Source organism: Bacillus rossius, chromosome 1 (genome assembly GCF_032445375.1).
Source record: "Bacillus rossius redtenbacheri isolate Brsri chromosome 1, Brsri_v3, whole genome shotgun sequence".
Classification (NCBI taxonomy): domain Eukaryota; kingdom Metazoa; phylum Arthropoda; class Insecta; order Phasmatodea; family Bacillidae; genus Bacillus; species Bacillus rossius.
Window position 1 is genome coordinate 167,979,922 of NC_086330.1, and position 17,626 is coordinate 167,997,547.

The 17,626-nt window shown below is 37.0% G+C and overlaps 1 protein-coding gene across 1 annotated transcript in view; it reads right to left on the reverse strand.

The window, feature by feature from the left end:
- The window catches only part of LOC134527100 (discoidin domain-containing receptor 2-like), a 787,573-nt gene that overhangs the window by 581,515 nt on the left and 188,432 nt on the right, over positions 1–17,626 (reverse strand). The window lies entirely within an intron of this gene.

Here is a 17,626-nt window from a genome sequence, read left to right on the forward strand (position 1 = left end):
AATTTTGTACAATAATTATAAATTGTATTTATTAAATAGGAATTCAATGCATAAACACGCAAAATACTTACGAAACATTATTTAAGTTTATTGCAGAGTATTGAGTATAACTACTTGAAATTAAGTTAAATTCATTAATTAGGGGGCAAACAAGAATGAAAATCTAATATTTATTTTGTGTCCACAAGTTTTTAACTTGCGGTCATAGTATAGAAAACGCCTTGTTTTATGCATAGCCTTACTCCCAAGACCAGGAGCGTACGCATAATTTCGTTACGAAAAATGATAATGGGAGAGGAGAGAGGTTAGAACCACTTTGCCCGCTGTTTGCTTTCCAATTCTTTCCTTTTGTTCGTATAAAGGACTTTTTTTTAAAGGATTTCGGAAGATTTAGGGGGTAAATGATATATCCCCCATCGCCCGTCCCTGAGTGCGCCTACGCCTAAGCCCTCCTTCGTAAAATCCAAGAGACTCCGGCCTGAAGTTGCCCGGTGTCGCGAGTTTGAAGCTCGGGTTGGTCCTGTGCAACGAGCAAGCAGGAGGGAGATTTGGGATTTGCAGCATGATGGCAGGGAGTGAGAGCAATTAGGGGGGGGGGGGGATTTCTTCCGCCGGACGTATACCGCAACCCCACAGCTCGCACTCGACCTCGTTAACTGCACATCGGGAGTCTCTCGCGCGGCTACACCCGCCAAATAATAACCACTGCAACGCGGCCAGCGGCGCGTGAGCTGATCGGATGTTAACAAGTTTTCCTCCCCACTCCCTCTCTGTACCTCTGCCTCCCACGGGCCTTTATCGCCCTCACGTCGTTCCTCACGAAGCACAGATCTGCAGTAAGCCTCCCTCCTTCCCTCGCCACCTGCCACTAAACCCCCCCTCCCCCCCCCCACAAGATTCCTCCTGGGTCTCTGCGAGGCACAAGCCCTCCTGATTAAGGACATAAAAGGTTTTGCAACTCTTCTCGTCCGGGTGCAAATCCCACCATCCACGGGTTTTTGTTCCTCTCGCCTCCTCCGGGCATTAACAGTCCCTCGGTGAGAGAAGGTGAGAGGGTTGGGGGGGGGGGGGGGGTGTTTTCTTACAGCACCGCCCGCCGCGAAGAAGGCGAGGTCTTCGCAATTAACGCCTGACGCCGGAAAGCACTCAGGCGAGTCATATAAAACAGTATTTTTTACGTGAATTTTCATTTACAAAAGAATTGTGTGTAAAACAGTACACAGAACTTATTTGAGAAAAAAAAAATTAACCAACAGTAGTAGTAGGTACCATCACTTTTTTTATATAAAAAGAATGCATGAATGCATGAAAGGAAAATTAAATTTTAGTTTAATAATAATATTTTTTTCGTGAAGTTAGAAGTTACGTCATCTCAGTCACTGCGTCATAGACATAAAATATAATACGCAATATATAACAGAATGTACAACAATATCATCCAAACCCACATGTAAATTTTCAGTAATAAACAACAAATTTTAATTAATCTTTGAAAATAAATTGTGTAAATTTTACTAAATACAAATGTCTAAAAAACTTACGAGAACCAATAATAAAAATAAGAATTATTAACTAATATTAAAATTAAGCATTTTTACGCATTCAATAAAACAAAGCAATTAGCAAAAGAAAAATTAAAGAAACAATAATGAAAAAAAACAAAAACCTGCCGTTTTCCTACAATATACGTTTTATCTTTAAAAGCTATAATTTTAAATTAAGATAGAAATTATTTAATGCATAAGTTATTTTTTGTAAAATTTGATAAATTTAAGCTTCTTTGATTTTTAATTGGATGTTAAGAGTTGTGATGCAAATAGCGAAAATGAAACGCATTAAAATGAATGTTACATTGACAAACTAATAAATGTTTTTCATTAAGTTTAAGAAAATATACGTTTTCACAATCGTACAATTATTTTTAATCGCTTTCTGTACATAATAGAAACAATTATTCATTACATTTGAAAATAATGTAGTTCAAATTAGGTATTTAAAATGTGTAAAGTATAACTCAGGTAACAGTATTTAAAATGTATTCCTGTTAGCTTATACAAATACAAATAAACAGATCTAAGATATGTGAAAGTAACAAAATAATACCAGAGAAAATCATCAATATCTAATTAATTGAGTACTAATTTTTATAGCAGAATATAGGGCCAAATTAACCCTCAAATGATTGAATTTTTTTCAAAACCTAATGTAAGTTTTCCCAGAAGGAAATATTACTTTTTTTCGTCGTACATGTTTGATTTTAAATGATTTAGTTTCAAGAATGCAACAAAACGTGTGGGAAAGAGTGCGGATCGTTGACGGAGGTGAGGTGGTTCAATTCGGAAATGGCCGCCGAGCGAACCTCTTGTTCGGGCCGGACGACAGCATCACAATAGCGGCGGCTGCAGTTCCAAACACTAACCAACACCCCTTCCCCTCAGTCCGCCCACGGCTCAGCTGGGCTGTGCTTCCAGGCCGGAGTGACGTAACTAAATCCCGAAGCGACGCGATGCCAGATGCGGCTCCGTTCTCCGCCCGTGGCTCCATGCCCCGTCGCTGCTTGCAGGAGCGCGTCTCGTCAGCGGCGAAGAGCCACGCTCGCCGGTGCTTCTGGCGCGGTGTCGCCTCTGAACTGGCGTCTGCATAGCACAACTATGGGATTTCAACCTTGACCGTAACATTATATGACGGAGAAATACAGGAAAGTCAAATTGTTTGACTGCTCTCAAGAACATGAACCTGGTGTTTCATGCCCAAAGAAAATACGAAAACAGAACTACTCATCTTCCCTCGGCATAACCTTATATATATATATATATATATATATATATATATATATATATATATATATATATATATATATCGTAAACAGACACCGCTCCTGTTTTTGGAGCAGTTTTCAAATCGCGTGTATATTTCTGAAGCTCGTGCACACCGTATGTGTGCCCAGGAAGGCGCGAGGTCTGTTCTTGTAAATATATCATGTTAGCATTCTTCTTTTTATGTCTTCTCTCAAATTTCCTCCACAGGTGTCTACTAAATACCTAATATCTAGCAGCAGTAAAGCAGCACGAAAGTGTTTATAATTCTCAGCACTTCCATGAAATTAAACAGTTAAAAAATAACGGTTAGAAAAAAACTGGTGAGAATATTTGCGACCCAGCAAAAAAAATGCACCTGAGCTTTTGGAATAAATTTACAGGAAAATACGTTGATTAATACGAGACAATGGCAAGACAATGAAATAACCATATCGGCATGTGATACCTAGCCTTAATGTAACGGTTAAAAAAATTTCCTTGGACCATGCACTGAGAATTTATCCGAGTTTAAGTTATATTTCGAAATAAAATAAATGTTAAGGCATCGTAAAACCATACAAGGTTCGTCCTGCCTAGACTGCCTGGTTACACTGAATAAGGATCATCCAACCTCGCGAAGGTTAACAACTCAAGTGTTAAATATAAATAAACAGTATAAGAAAAACAAAATTTTAAGCATACAAATTTAAAATAACTTTTAGACTATGCTTACCAAAAGAGCCCTCTAAAATCTTTACTTGTGTCAGTAAGTTTTAATTTTCATTACGGTGTCCTTTCATAGGTTTTCCCGGATTTATTTCTTAGTGCATATTCAAATGATGTTCTTAATGGACAAACTAAAAATATTTAAGGCATAAATATTAAATATGTTATAATTTATAAAGAACCACAAATTTATTTTATAGCATTATATTTTAAATAATATATGTTTTATTCCAAAAGTGTTTACCACAAAAGCATCCTAGCTGTGGATTGTTTGTTTATATTAATAATATTATTAAATAACTTTTTTGTTTGACATTAAGAATTATTATATTTTCAAAACAATTTTTACATGTAAAAAAATCATGCGCTAGTTACATTGTCAAATTTGTAAACATTTCTAAAGTTGGCACACACTCTAGAAACCATGTGGGAGATTTAAAATTATTGGTTGTTATTCCGAAGTTCGACACATTTTTATAGGCTTAAAATATTTATTTCTAAATAAAATGATAAAAAAGAAAGTACATTATATTTTCATGAAAATTATATTTTATAAAAATTTATTAAAATGAAGAAAAAAAAACAGTTTAAGTTATATTTCAACGGTATATAAGTTACTATAAAAATAGCCTATAGAAATCATTTAGGAATAATCTGCTTGGTTAGCATTAAACTTTGTGAAAGAAAAATTGTAATTATTTTATCTTTATAATTTATTTAAACATAAGTTTAAACGTATTAACCGTGCTACTGGAAGCCTTCCTTCATAAAGGTATTGGTTATACCTAGATATTGGAAGAAAAATTATTCTGGACCGTTTGGAACTGACAAAAGGCGAGTAGCTGTGATAACATCCCATCTGTACTGAGTGATGGAAGTTTAAATATATGATTGTATAAGAGTCCGCAACCAGGTTCCGTTCAGCCCTGCGTAAAGATCCACGGTTCTACAAAATCAACAAAGATACCTACGCCAGCAATACATCACTATTGGTTGCGTGTATAAAACGGTGGTGTTTTAGTCACGAGAACCGCGTGAACGCAGCCTTGGGAGGGTGCGGATATTCCCGAAACGGACGCGGAGAGGAGTTCATCTCTCTCCCTTCACCCTCCACCCACCACCCACCCCCCGTGGTTCAACTCCGGCGGGACCTGCCGCAAATTGATAATTCCGGCTGTCAAAACAGGAGGGGTAGCGCTGCAGATATTATGAAAACTTCCCCCTTCCCTAACCCAGAACATAGCCACCCCCACCCTTCTACCCAAGTCTCTTGTCAACTCTCGCAGTGCCCAAGCCCGACGTCCCTTCGGCCCTTTTGACTGGCGCGGCGTTCCGCATAATAACAAGGACAGCGCTTCGGCGAAGTGACACGTGCAAATACCTTCCCCCCTTAGGTATCTATCATTGTTTGATTCCAACAAACCCTAAAATAACCTAGAATCTGCTACCAGGCTTGTAAGCACGCTACATTGGTCTTTCCATACGGCCTTATGATGGATATACCAGCACGCTACTTTGGTCCTTCCACTTGACGTATCACTAGACACCTAGTAAATCTCGCAAACTTCCCCCCCTCCTGATAAAGGTAACCTTTCTGATGCCGGACTATCGAACCAGGAGTGTACCCAGTGAATTTCATTTCATGACCTTGTGGGGGAGGGAGGTTATAAAAACCAATTTACCCACTGTTTGCCGTCACATTATTTAGTTGTTTGTGGTAATTAAATATTTTGATACATATTTTAGCATTTCTTGTTTATCGTCCCGTTACCACCGCGTTAACCCCTATATCAATCGTCAATTAAGTTTCAACGACAGTACCGAATGTGGAAATGTGTAATGTAAAATAAAGCCTCAGTACTGAAATGAAAACCTGCAGTAAGACAAACTCCGAGCGACTTAAAATCGCCTGCAGCGCAATAATGCGAACTGGCGGCCAATGTCAACAGCCGGAATAAACCATGAAAAATCTGAATGCGTGCGGCCCCATTAGTGCCGGATTACAGAATTTTCCATTGTCCATTTCTGCTCCCACATTTTTCCTACCTGTAGGATTGCTTGTGGTTGGATCATTTTGAATTATTAATGTTGCTTTCTTTTTCGGGGCGTGTCACAATTAGCTATTTTCCAATGAGAACTCAGTTCTAGCCTCTCTTCAAATAATACGAGAATTTTTAAGGTCTCTACGACTACGTATAAATTAATAATGCCACGGGCAAACCATTTAAACGAGCGTCCGACCTCACGTAACTGCAAATGTTTTATTTTATGACGACAGAAAATTTGACAATTTCGTGATGTTGATAGCACAAATACTTCAATAACAATACACAATATAAAAATCTTTGTAACGAAAATTTTGTTGAATTAGATTTTAAAGATATTGTATTGGAATATAGCATGGTTGTTTCACTGTTCGGTCATTATCAAAACCGAAAAGATGAACACAACTTTAGCGACACGTCAAAACAAAGCAAAGTGGCACAGCAAAAATCGCCGCATTAAAAAGTCCCGCTGCAGTCACGCTGTAAAAAAAACATTTTAACTGAAAAAAAACAAGTCATATTACATATTTTTGTAAATTCTTATGTAAACAATTGTATCTCTACAAAATAAAATATTCGCAGTAATATTGGGTTCTTATTCTTGCCCAGGAATTTATGCGCTGTGTTGTCCCAGTACCTATATTAGTTGAAGTTATTTGCATACCATTCGCTTAATACATTTCAAGTATAATCTGCGAATATAAATAGGCATAATAAACGAAAATAATGTCAAATGGTTGAATAATCTATTGCCATTTAAATTGAAAAAAAAATAATGCTTCTATAAAAAATTAATCAAAAATTAAAATCATGTGCCAATTTCGTTAAGAGCGTCAAGAGATGATCAGTTTATGTTTCAAAGAGTATTTAATGCATGAAAATATATCCACAGCATTGTACAAACTTACAATAATATTTTTTTTTGTATTACAAACTATTTCTTGGCAAGTAGCTTTCAAAGGAAATTTTTGTAAGAGTACAATAACTTTTCTGTCCATTCAGATTTTTTTTTTTCCTTGGTTATATTAAATCACTACAGGAAATATTGCTACAGTGGTTCTTGCTATTGGCCAGTGGTATTCAACCACATATTTACCCCACCAAGGATTGCGCAGTGGTCCAGAATTAACAAAGAATCACTACCAGACTCTTACATAATTTTAAATCAAACAAAATAACACATTCCTCCACCTTTTTAATTTGTAAATTACACTTTTAGATTGCTGTAGATGAGAGCTGTGATATTATATATATCTATATATATAAAAATTTAGCTTCCGTATGTATTTGGCCGCAAAACTCGGAAAGTATACAATGGTTTGGATTGAAATTTTTACAGAACATTGCATCTTAACAGAAGAGTGTTTATATGAAATAAAAGTTTGGAAAAATCCACCGGAAAAGTCGGAAAAAAAAGTTTCTATAACTAAATATCATGGTCACCCAACTTAGTTGTGACCACGCTCGACGATGCTGTACCATATTGTCGAAGTTCAAGCACATCAGGCTACTCGACCATTGTGCCTTGACGACTATAATTTACACAAATATGTATATATATATATTTCAAGAAAGAATAAAAAACTTTATTTAATTTGAAAGTATATTCTTTCGACTCTATTGATAAAAATACGTTTAAATTAAAAAATATTCAAATTTTTGGAGCACAGTAAAAAAAATGCATTTAACCACGAATATGCGAGTTAAACTTCAGAACGATCCAACAGCAGTCATATTTTCAAGACAATTAATTGAAGTTGGTAACGGCACTGTACCTACAAATCCAGAAACAGGAAAAATCAGCTTATCATCTGATTTATGCAACATCGTAGATTCAAAAGAGGAATTAGTAGACAAGGTATTCCAAAACATCGAAACAAAATTCAAAAATCATGCATGGTTGAGCGAAAGAGCCATTCTAGCGGCTAAAAATGTTGACGTACACGATATGAACAATAGTATTATAAACAGAATCGAAGGTGAAACAATGACATACAAATCTATTGATTCAGTAGTGCACCAAAATGAAGCAGTGAACTTTCCAACGGAATTTCTCAATTCACTCGATGTTCCAGGATTACCACCACATATTTTGAATTTGAAAATTGGTGTGCCAATTATATTGCTTCGAAATATCTGTCAGCCTAAATTATGTAATGGTACACGATTAGTAGTTAAAAAATTAATGGATAATCTTATTGAAGCAACAATTTTGATTGGACTTCATAAAGGTGAAGACGTATTACTTCCACGAATGCCACTTATTCCGACAGATATGGCGTTCGAGTTCAAACGACTTCAATTTCCAATACGCCTTGCGTTCGCTATGACCATCAATAAAGCACAAGGACAATCTTTGCAAGTGTGCGGTTTGAATTTAGAAAATGAATGCTTCTCTAATGGACAGTTATATGTCGGGTGCTCCAGAGTCGGTAAACCATCTGATCTATATGTTTATGCAAAAAATGGGAAAACAAGGAATGTAGTCCTTTACAATAAAAATATTTAAGCTAAACACATTTTTATTTCTTCTATTACATTCCACAGCCATGCACAGTAAAATATTAAATTAAACAATGAATTAATATTAAACTGTGCCACAGCAAAGCGTGGCCGGGTTTAGCTAGTATATATATATATATATATATATATATATATATATATATATATATATTTACAGTGCGGATTTTCTATTACAAACTAAGATGACAAATAATCCGGGAAAAGGGGGGGGGGAGAGATTTTTTGCTGCTAACATTTACACCATATAAAAGTGTTTAATTTTTTTTTTTGTAATAGGACGACAATATTTTAAGGTTTACCAACCCTGACATTGGACACATGTAATTTATTAATTACCAGATATACTGGATACGTTTCATTAAGAGCTAAGGAACAAAAATCATCTCCTTGCTTCGTGAGGTTGAATTGGGCTTGAACTCATACCACAGCAAGAGGTGAAAGGAATGGGCTATGGATTTCAGTAAAACCGCTTTCTTTGCCCCAACAAAGAACTGTTTAATAATTGAACATTAGCCAAAGCAAAATTATGTTGCACCAAAACTAAATTTTGTTATGGTAGTTAGCTTTGGTTTAGAATAAAGTAATCTACTGTTGTTGTAAAGCTAAGTTTGGTTACGAGCCAAATAATTTTTAAACTAAAGACATATATACGTCCAAATAAAACCAATGCATCAAAAAAAATTACAATCTATAGTAAAATAGGTTATATTTTTATTTTTAGCCTAATATATTTTTAATTTTTTCTCTGTCATAAAGAAAGTGATAAAAAATAATTTATTTGACGTTCGTCATTTCCGTATTATACACATTGCCATAGAAGAAACCTCAAGCAAGTACAATAAGGATTACTGAGACAACCAGTGAAAACCAGTAATTGCGTTATGTCCATGAAAATGAAATTATTTGAAATCATCTTCCCCATTGCAAGAATAATACAAAATGTATAAAGTGCCTGGGTGGAGTGCTCCGCACGGGATTGTTTACACTGGGGAGGCCGGTCGAACTGCGAGTGTGTTAATGACTCCCTTGCCCGAGGTCAGACGTGTTCGGCCTGGAGGCGGAGGCCATAAAGGCCTGGGAAGGAGGACGGAGACGAGTAAACATGAATAATCACTAAGGACTTTACGCCAGGCTCCAAGCATTCCGGATCCTCTTTTTTTTAAATCTATTTTTGTATTACCTTTTCCACCTCGGCTATCAGTTTAACGACCGAGGGGTTTATGACACCTAACCCAAGACCGAAACGCGGTATCCTAGCGCGGAAAGAATGAAAAGCTAATAGCCGGCGGTAATAAATATAATTTATGGTTTGTCAGGGAGTTAAAGTGATTATAACTAACGACAAGTCGTGATTTGGAGATTACGTCCAGTATAGCCTGAAACGTAGATAAATAATGCTTATGTGTACTTAAAAACGAGAAAGGATGATATGTTGCAACGAAAATAAAACAAGGTCGGTACACACAGTTAAATCAAGCTATTTAAAAAATATACCGAAAATAAATCATAATTTGAATACTAACGTGAGCGAAAAAAAAAATCATTTATAGAAAATGAAAATTTTATCGCGAAAAAATTAGTGAAATTACATCTACATATGAAGATAAGATAAGTTTTCACTTTACACAGGTATGCTCAGAAAAACTCGACACGAAGGGACCTCCAAGTTTATACTTGGGGTAGGCCCTACTGGCCAGAATATATTGTGAGGCAATTTCAACGATATATATATTATATATATATATATATATATATATATATTTCTGAATGGAAAACAATATATATGTATATGTACGTCTGTAACAAATGTATTTTTAAAGTAGCAAACATTTTCTTACAAAACCTCTAAAACGTAATGGAAATTTTAAATTCAAATTGTCAACATAACAAAAAAAATTTTTTTTCGGAAAAATATTTCACTTCAGTTTCATTTAAATGTTAATAGTAATAACCAAGCTTGACAATTATTGACTCTGACTTTCCGAGTTTAGAAGGGTGAAAATTCGCCCGCTTGTGCGGGCAGGTGAGGAAAATCAAATCAAAAACATTGCAGGTTAATCAAATAGAGGAACGCGTGTCTTTGCCTCGAGTCATGTCCCTGGAAGCCTGTCCAATAGTCTTACTCAAAAATACTTGTTACTAGTTTTACGTAATAAGATAGCATAATGTTGAGGAGTTTTCTAATAACACACGTATTCCTTTTACAGTGTGCGTCCTGAATACCACGGGTCGTTCGTGTTACGAACAGAATGTATTATGCGTCAAGGTACCAATTCGGTCGACTCAAGAGTACATTTCTGAAACACCGGAGCCTTAAAACATGATTGGAAAAGAAGAAGAAGAAGAAGAAGAAGAAACCCTACTGATGTTTCATACAAGGACAAGCTTTATTTTTCATCATGAAGTAGAGAGTGATCGCTTCAAGTCTTCGTGGCGGCGAGCGAGAGGGGAAACTCCGCGAATCTCGTCGGTCAGGAATCAAGACGATGGCAAATCAGAGGTCGACGAACAAGGTGCCGCTGTCGGCGATGCTTCTGGGGGGGATGGAGGAGGGGTGCATCGCCGTCTCTCTCTCTCTCTCTCTCTCTCTCTCTGTCTATCCATTGGCGACGTGCTCGGTAAACACTGGCTGTGTCCACACGGAGGGGAAGCGGGGAAGGAAGAGTCGGCATGTGGTCGGTGTCAGCAGGGCGGACTGCGGGGTGGAGAGGCGCAGGGGCATCACCTCTTGGGAGTTGCCGTCAGCTCACTTCCTTCCTCCCCGCGCTGTTGCCCGGCGGGTGTCTGCCCCCCCCCCCCCCCTTCCCCGAAAACAAGGTCCTAGCGGCCCAACACCACCGTCTAAAGACCCTGTCACGCTGTTAAAATTTGTCTCCAACTGACAATAAAGCTGAACGAGTAATATTGGACGAAAAGTACCTTCCGATTTTCCCCAAAAAACAAATTTGGACAGTTAACCTAAAATCTGTTTTAAATCATGACACACTATCAAAAATTATATATTTTTTTGTCTGAGCTACCTCAAAATTTACTATTTTTATATAATTTTAAAACTAATTAATGCAAGATTTTTGTTCATTTTTAAACTTTTCAAACATATACTAATTTAACACACAAAAATACACGTTACATTTTAAAATTAATTTTTTTTGATTTCTAGAAGTAATAGAAACGACATGAGCTTTTTACACATACAATTATTTTGCATTCGACAATCATCTTAACATTAACATAGTTATTTCACTTTTATAAACACTTTATTCGTTCATGTGTTCTACGCCATCTAAAAGATTTGCTGTGACGTAATCGGACGTCTTTTCCGTTTTCACTGGGCTCGATTCTGATTGGCTGATTCCGTCCAACGTCCAACATGTTTTAGAACTCGTCCTATGAGCAAAATATTTCATGAATACGCAAGTCATCCAAATCGTCGGTCAAAACGTGGCTCCCTAGTAACCGTTTTCGGTGACGTCATGAACCTCCAAAATAATTGTTTGTTGGAAGCTGGAGTTCGACAGTGTGACGGGGCGTCCACTCACTTCCTCCTTACCCCCGCCACCACGCGCGGTACTCGGTCTTCCTGGCAAACCTCGGGGTTCCACGCTCTGTCGATTATCTCCCTCCCTGCGTTCCCTTGCACGCCATTGTGTATTTACCCTATGTTCGCCATAACCTCATAGCATTGGCCACATACTTCTCAGTCACGTCACATGTCAGATCTGTTTTAAAGGGAGTTAAAAGTATACTTTAAAATGCTGTATTATCGTTCATTTGAAGGTATTTAAATTACATTGTTTTTTTTGTTTGTAAATGGAATATAAATATTCATGTAAACTTACAGATACGTGAACATTTATACATTTACATGAAAACATCTGTAACACTACAAAATAGTGATTGCAATAAAACTGGTTTCGGATTCATAACCGGGCATTTATGATTTGCGTTGTCCCAGTACCTCCAATAGTTATGTTTATTAGTAAAGCGTTGAATGAATAGCTTTCCAGTACTAACTGCGCACATAATAAGCATAATAAAATAAAATCAAAGTCTCATTATTGAATATTCGATTATATTTTCCATGATTTAAAAAATATATATATGCTTGAATGAAAAAACAAAAAAACAAATTATGCGCCAATTTTGGTAAGAAATACTCGGTGTTATCTCGAAAAACGTTTTTTATACACACACAGACACACACACATATATATATATATATTATATATATATATATATATATACCCACAGCAATCTGTTGTACAAATTTATAATTAATTTTCTTGTAGTATTACAAACAATTTCTTGGCAACTGTTTTCCAAAGGAATCAATTGTATAAGTACAGAAATTTTCTGTGTAGACCTTTGAATAAAAGTACCGGTTTAGTGTCGGTTGAGCGTTTATGACTCCTAACTTTGAGGTAGTGACTTAATCATCACTTCTGGCATGTGTGATTCGTGTTTAGAATAATATAATTAGTAAGGTCCCTCCCCCTCAATAAGCTTTCCGGCATAAGTCAAGGACGTTAAAATTAATATAAAATGAAACCTATAAGTGAAATTCGGACAAACATTTTTTTTAATGTTTACATCAAATATTGCTGAAAATTATTTCCTTAATTTCAACATGCTATAAACTTAACTTTATAGTTTAAAAAGTACGTGACTTTAATATTACATAGTGCCTTGATGCTAGCGAATGTATAAAAGTTATAGGTAATGCATTATATAACTTTTTTTACCTATTGGAAGGATTCAAAATCACCCGAAAGAACCTCAGCAAAACAAAAAAAAAGTGCGCCTCACCTGATAATTTTTGGCATAACTATATAAGTGAATGTAGTAGCTTTGTGAACACACACATACACTAGTGTTACTATACAATAATAAATTATAATTATATTTACGTGTGTATATATTCAATATTGCTTTTTTTATACCTTTGACATCTTTCTAATTTTCAATCATAAGTGAGATTATTCTCATTAAATTTTTTATCGCTTGTTTACCTATAGCATTGTATGATTTTTTTACTGTTTACCCTAGCTTCGTATTGTATATCAATGAAGACATAACAACGTTAAGTTGGAGATAACAGAAGTTAATTTAGAACACAGTAACTCCTGATGGTGTCTATTTCATGGTAACTCGTTCAGAGTAAATACAATGTTAAGTTCTTCTGTAACTTCGCCTAAAGGAAGGCAACTAAGAAAAGCTCCCGATAAGGTAGACGAAGATCTACAACAGGCAGTGCTAAGACTTTTACGGCAAGCTTCCGAGAACCGACAACTCTGTCTTCGAGGCTTGCTTGAATTAGGGTTCCAGTGATAGAAAACACAGGCACCTATAAAAGTCTCCTCAGGCAATGATTGGTTTTACCAAAGAAAGCCTTAAACGTTGTGCACGGGAGAGTGAAATACAACCTTCTCAGACAGAACACCAACTAGAAGTTAATCAACCGTGGTCAAATAAACTTACCACCAGGCGTTTCCACTTTTAACGACTAGCCTCAGAATCGAAAACAGTCACTGCTTGTTAAACAACCTTATGGCACGATCTTAACGAGTTAGGTGACTAAGAGTTAATGCTTTCTTAAAACCATAAATAAGTAGAATAGTTAGCCCAATAAAAACACTCCGAAATCACATTATACTGAGCCAACACATAAATTTTCTCGACCGAATAGTTCCAACTTTTTCTCGTACCTTTCATTGGTAGTGAATCTGTCCAAAAAAGACGCACAGTAATATGTCTCCCAAGGTTTTTAAAATAAAACAAAATATGTAAGGAAATTTTTTTAGTTTTGTCATGTTTTAACTATTTTAATATCAATCTTTTGAATTTCGACGAAGCTAAATCATGCCAACCAATTTTTTTTTGTTTCGTTTGCTATATTTTAACATAACAATGCATTCGGTCTTTCAAAAAAGAAGGTGATTATGGAAACACTTTTCTGCACTACATATATTAAACAAGGGAAATATTGTTGCTGCAAACCCTCATCTGAAAAGGCGTCTGTATCTTACACAGGCTGCCATCCTGAAAGTCACGTTTATTTACTTTTATTTTTTAAATTTAATATATATACACTGTGGTATATTACTAAATAGATTTGTAGGTGACGGCTTGCTATCTAATTGATTCTAAAAAAACGCACGAGCAATGACCTGAACCTACATATGCAAGCCACGAGGTACGTAGGTACCTCTAAGTTCGTGGTTATCTGAGATTCCCAAATATAACCTCTCCCCCCCCCCCCCCCCCCGCCACACAAATCAACACTCCTCGCAGACAAACACTGTCGGTAAAAAAACACAGGGCGGGGCATGCAATTTTGCCTTACGGAAATTGACACTATTCTGATTTTTAACTACGCCATTTCCAACATGAAAATTATACCAGAATTAAACCCAATCGAAATATTCTAAGTAACCTAGTGGTAAATATTTTGACAGTGCGTAACTATAACTGTGTTCTTTTTCTTGTTATGTCTTTCATGTTTGTGCTTTAGTTTCCTTTACGGATCTATTACTGTGTTTGTTTTTTGTCTTTCTGATTCTTAATTTTTATGTTTAATTAATTACTGCTATTTTTATCGGCGCTGCTGAGTCTCTGACAAGGCGTCGTACAATCCCCACATAAGTTCCCTGTTAATATAACAATTACATGTGATTTGAACACTGTCGCGATTTTCCCGACATTTAGGCCTATATTTTTTACTCGCTCTTAGGTCTGAATTTTTTGATATTTTTACTCTTTCATTATTTATTACGGCTAATGTCTGGTTGTAATAATAAAGTTGTCTATTCGACTTTTTTTTTATCACATGAAAGTCAACTGGATCTCACGAGGAGATAGCTTTCAACTCACTTTCCTTTGGGACCTGCAGGTATGTCCATATTCTGATTCATTCACGAACGCTTCCTAAACGATCTGAGAGTTGAGGTAGGCGGTCCCTAGTTGGTCTGTTGCGTGGTCCCGGGAGAGGGGGGAGGGGCGGTCACCCCGCAGAGGAAGACGTCTACTCGCGGAGCCCGCTGGGTGGGGGGGGGGATGGGGGAGGGGGCAGACGACGCGGCCAATCTCGTCGGGAACAATCGGCGCCGTGATGACGAGTTAAAACGGCTTCCCTTTACAAAAGCCAGGCCCCACCCCCTCCCCCAGAAACGCGCGGACACAATGAGCCGCCGTGCCCCGGCGTTACGGGCTAACCGGCGCGTCGAAACAATTTGTTCCAATGGAGCGCCACAATGGGGACGGCGAGACGTCGAACGGCAGCGAGCAGCGCTAACGACGCGCATCCTTGCGCCCGCTGACAGCTCTTCAACGAGTAAACAAAACAACGACGCGATTTTAAAACAAAATTCCCTATATCCGCGAGAGGTCTCTGTTTGCGAAGAGCACCCATGGACACTGTGAGGACGGACGAGTAGTTCTGTCTCCGTGTTTCGTTTATAAATTTTATATTTTTAGAAGGGTGAAAATGGCTGATGAAACTGTCGGTGGAGATTCTTGAAAGCACTCGAGTGATTTGCGTCACCATATAACGTTACGGTCACCGCTCAGGCCTCATAGATGTCCTATGGAAGACGAGAAAACTGTGCGCCAGATCAGAGGCAATACCGCGCTAGAAGCACCAGCGAGCGTCGCACTTTATCATCCACATAATACGCCTTACGGTTCCTGCAGTAATCACGGGAAATCTGAAACCCCCGTAAGAGTCGAATCTGTTATTGAATAAGAACAGCAAACTCTAGTTCAGGTACGTATTTTCCGCAAACGGCAATAAAAATAAAAATATATATTATTCAATTATTTTTTTTAATGAACAGTTAACACCTTGAACTTATTAAATAGTGGTTTATCAATTTGCAAGTTTTCAATTGTACTTCGTCGATTGTTCTTGTTGGCCTGTGCGGTTTTCGAGTCACGTAGAGATGTTGGGTTCGAACCCGCGACCCGCCACGCCGGCGCGACGCGTCATTGAAGCAAGGCCACCGAGTGCCGGAGACGCAGAGACATTGCGCAGACGGGCGAGGCTTCGAGTGGAGGGCAAAACGCTCGACCCCGCCGTGCAACGAACCCAGGAAGACTTTCCTGGCGGGGCCGTCGTACAACGAAACGTTGCGGTTACAAAACATACAAATTCTCGTGAAAAAAAAAAGTTGTTACGAAAACATAAATAAACCATTTACATTTAGAAATAAATAAATAAAATTTGGTATCAGGATGGGCTCTGGCCCCTACCGACCCCCCCCCCCCCCCCATTTTCTCTCTATCTCTCTCTATTGGAGCCGTGCTTGCTTGAACCAATTACACTAGAGACTAAAACCGGACAGATTCAATGGTTTTTGTGTGAAAATCTAGCGTTCTTGTCACGACAGTCCGACAGATGGCAACTCAGTATGAACAATACACAGCGGTGACCGGAGCTTTAAGATTTTTTTCTTAATTTTTTTTAACATAAAACTACTCACATATATTTAATAATCCTTTGGGATGTTATAGACATTTTTTTTTAAATTTCCTTAAGTGGAATAAAATAATATATGCATATTTCGGTTTTCTTAAAATACCTCGCAATTTAGGATGATGATTTATTAATGATATACAAATTAATATATTTAATTTTAACCAAAATAAAGTAAAAAATATAATTTTGCTAGTTAATATTTACTTTTTTAATGGAAGCTTTAAAATGATTTGTTTTAATTTCTAATAATTAGGTACCTACCTTACGAAATGTTAAGCAAATTTCCAAACGTTGAATTCAAACATCTACTCTGAAGGGTTGGCATTCCCGTAGCTCTGCTGTCTGGTTGTTATGTGGCTTATAAGAACGTGGTACGTTTCATGTTGTGATGCCACATCAGGATGTGGTACTTCTTCATTTAGCTGTGCCGCCTCATGATATAGGACTGTGCCAGATTCACAAACGTTTATGTTCACATTCTCATGTTCCTGGGATTGTTAAACGTCAGTTTTTTCCCCAATAATAAGCAGATAAAGAATTTGAAGTTAAGACCGAAAGCCTTGGCAGCCCTCTGATTTAGTTCTGGTCGTTTTTTACTAGTAAGTGTAACTGCTGGTTTCATGATTTGGTAATCCACTTTGCATCGATCATATTTCCTTTTATAAATTCCTGACCATCCTGTAATGCAGGGCCTCAAGCAATTTCTATTATTATAAAAGCTACCATTGTATGCCTATTATATTTTTAAGTACTAATATTTGTCAACCTGTCGAACAGAAACATTTGAAACGTGACAAGAACAAAGTTATTTGAATGTGTGTATATGTGTATGAATGCGTGTGTTTTTGTGTGTTTCTTCATATATAATAATACTTCAATTTTGTAATTTTTCTTTGGTGACACGACACACTCTCAACTCTCGCGTATTTATATATAAGTCAAAAGCCCAGGAATGCCTTTTACTTTATTTAATTATTCTGTAAACAGAAGATGACCCGTAGTGGAAAGATAAAATTCAGTCCTACAGAGAAGGTATGATTTCGTAAAGATGATGCGATATA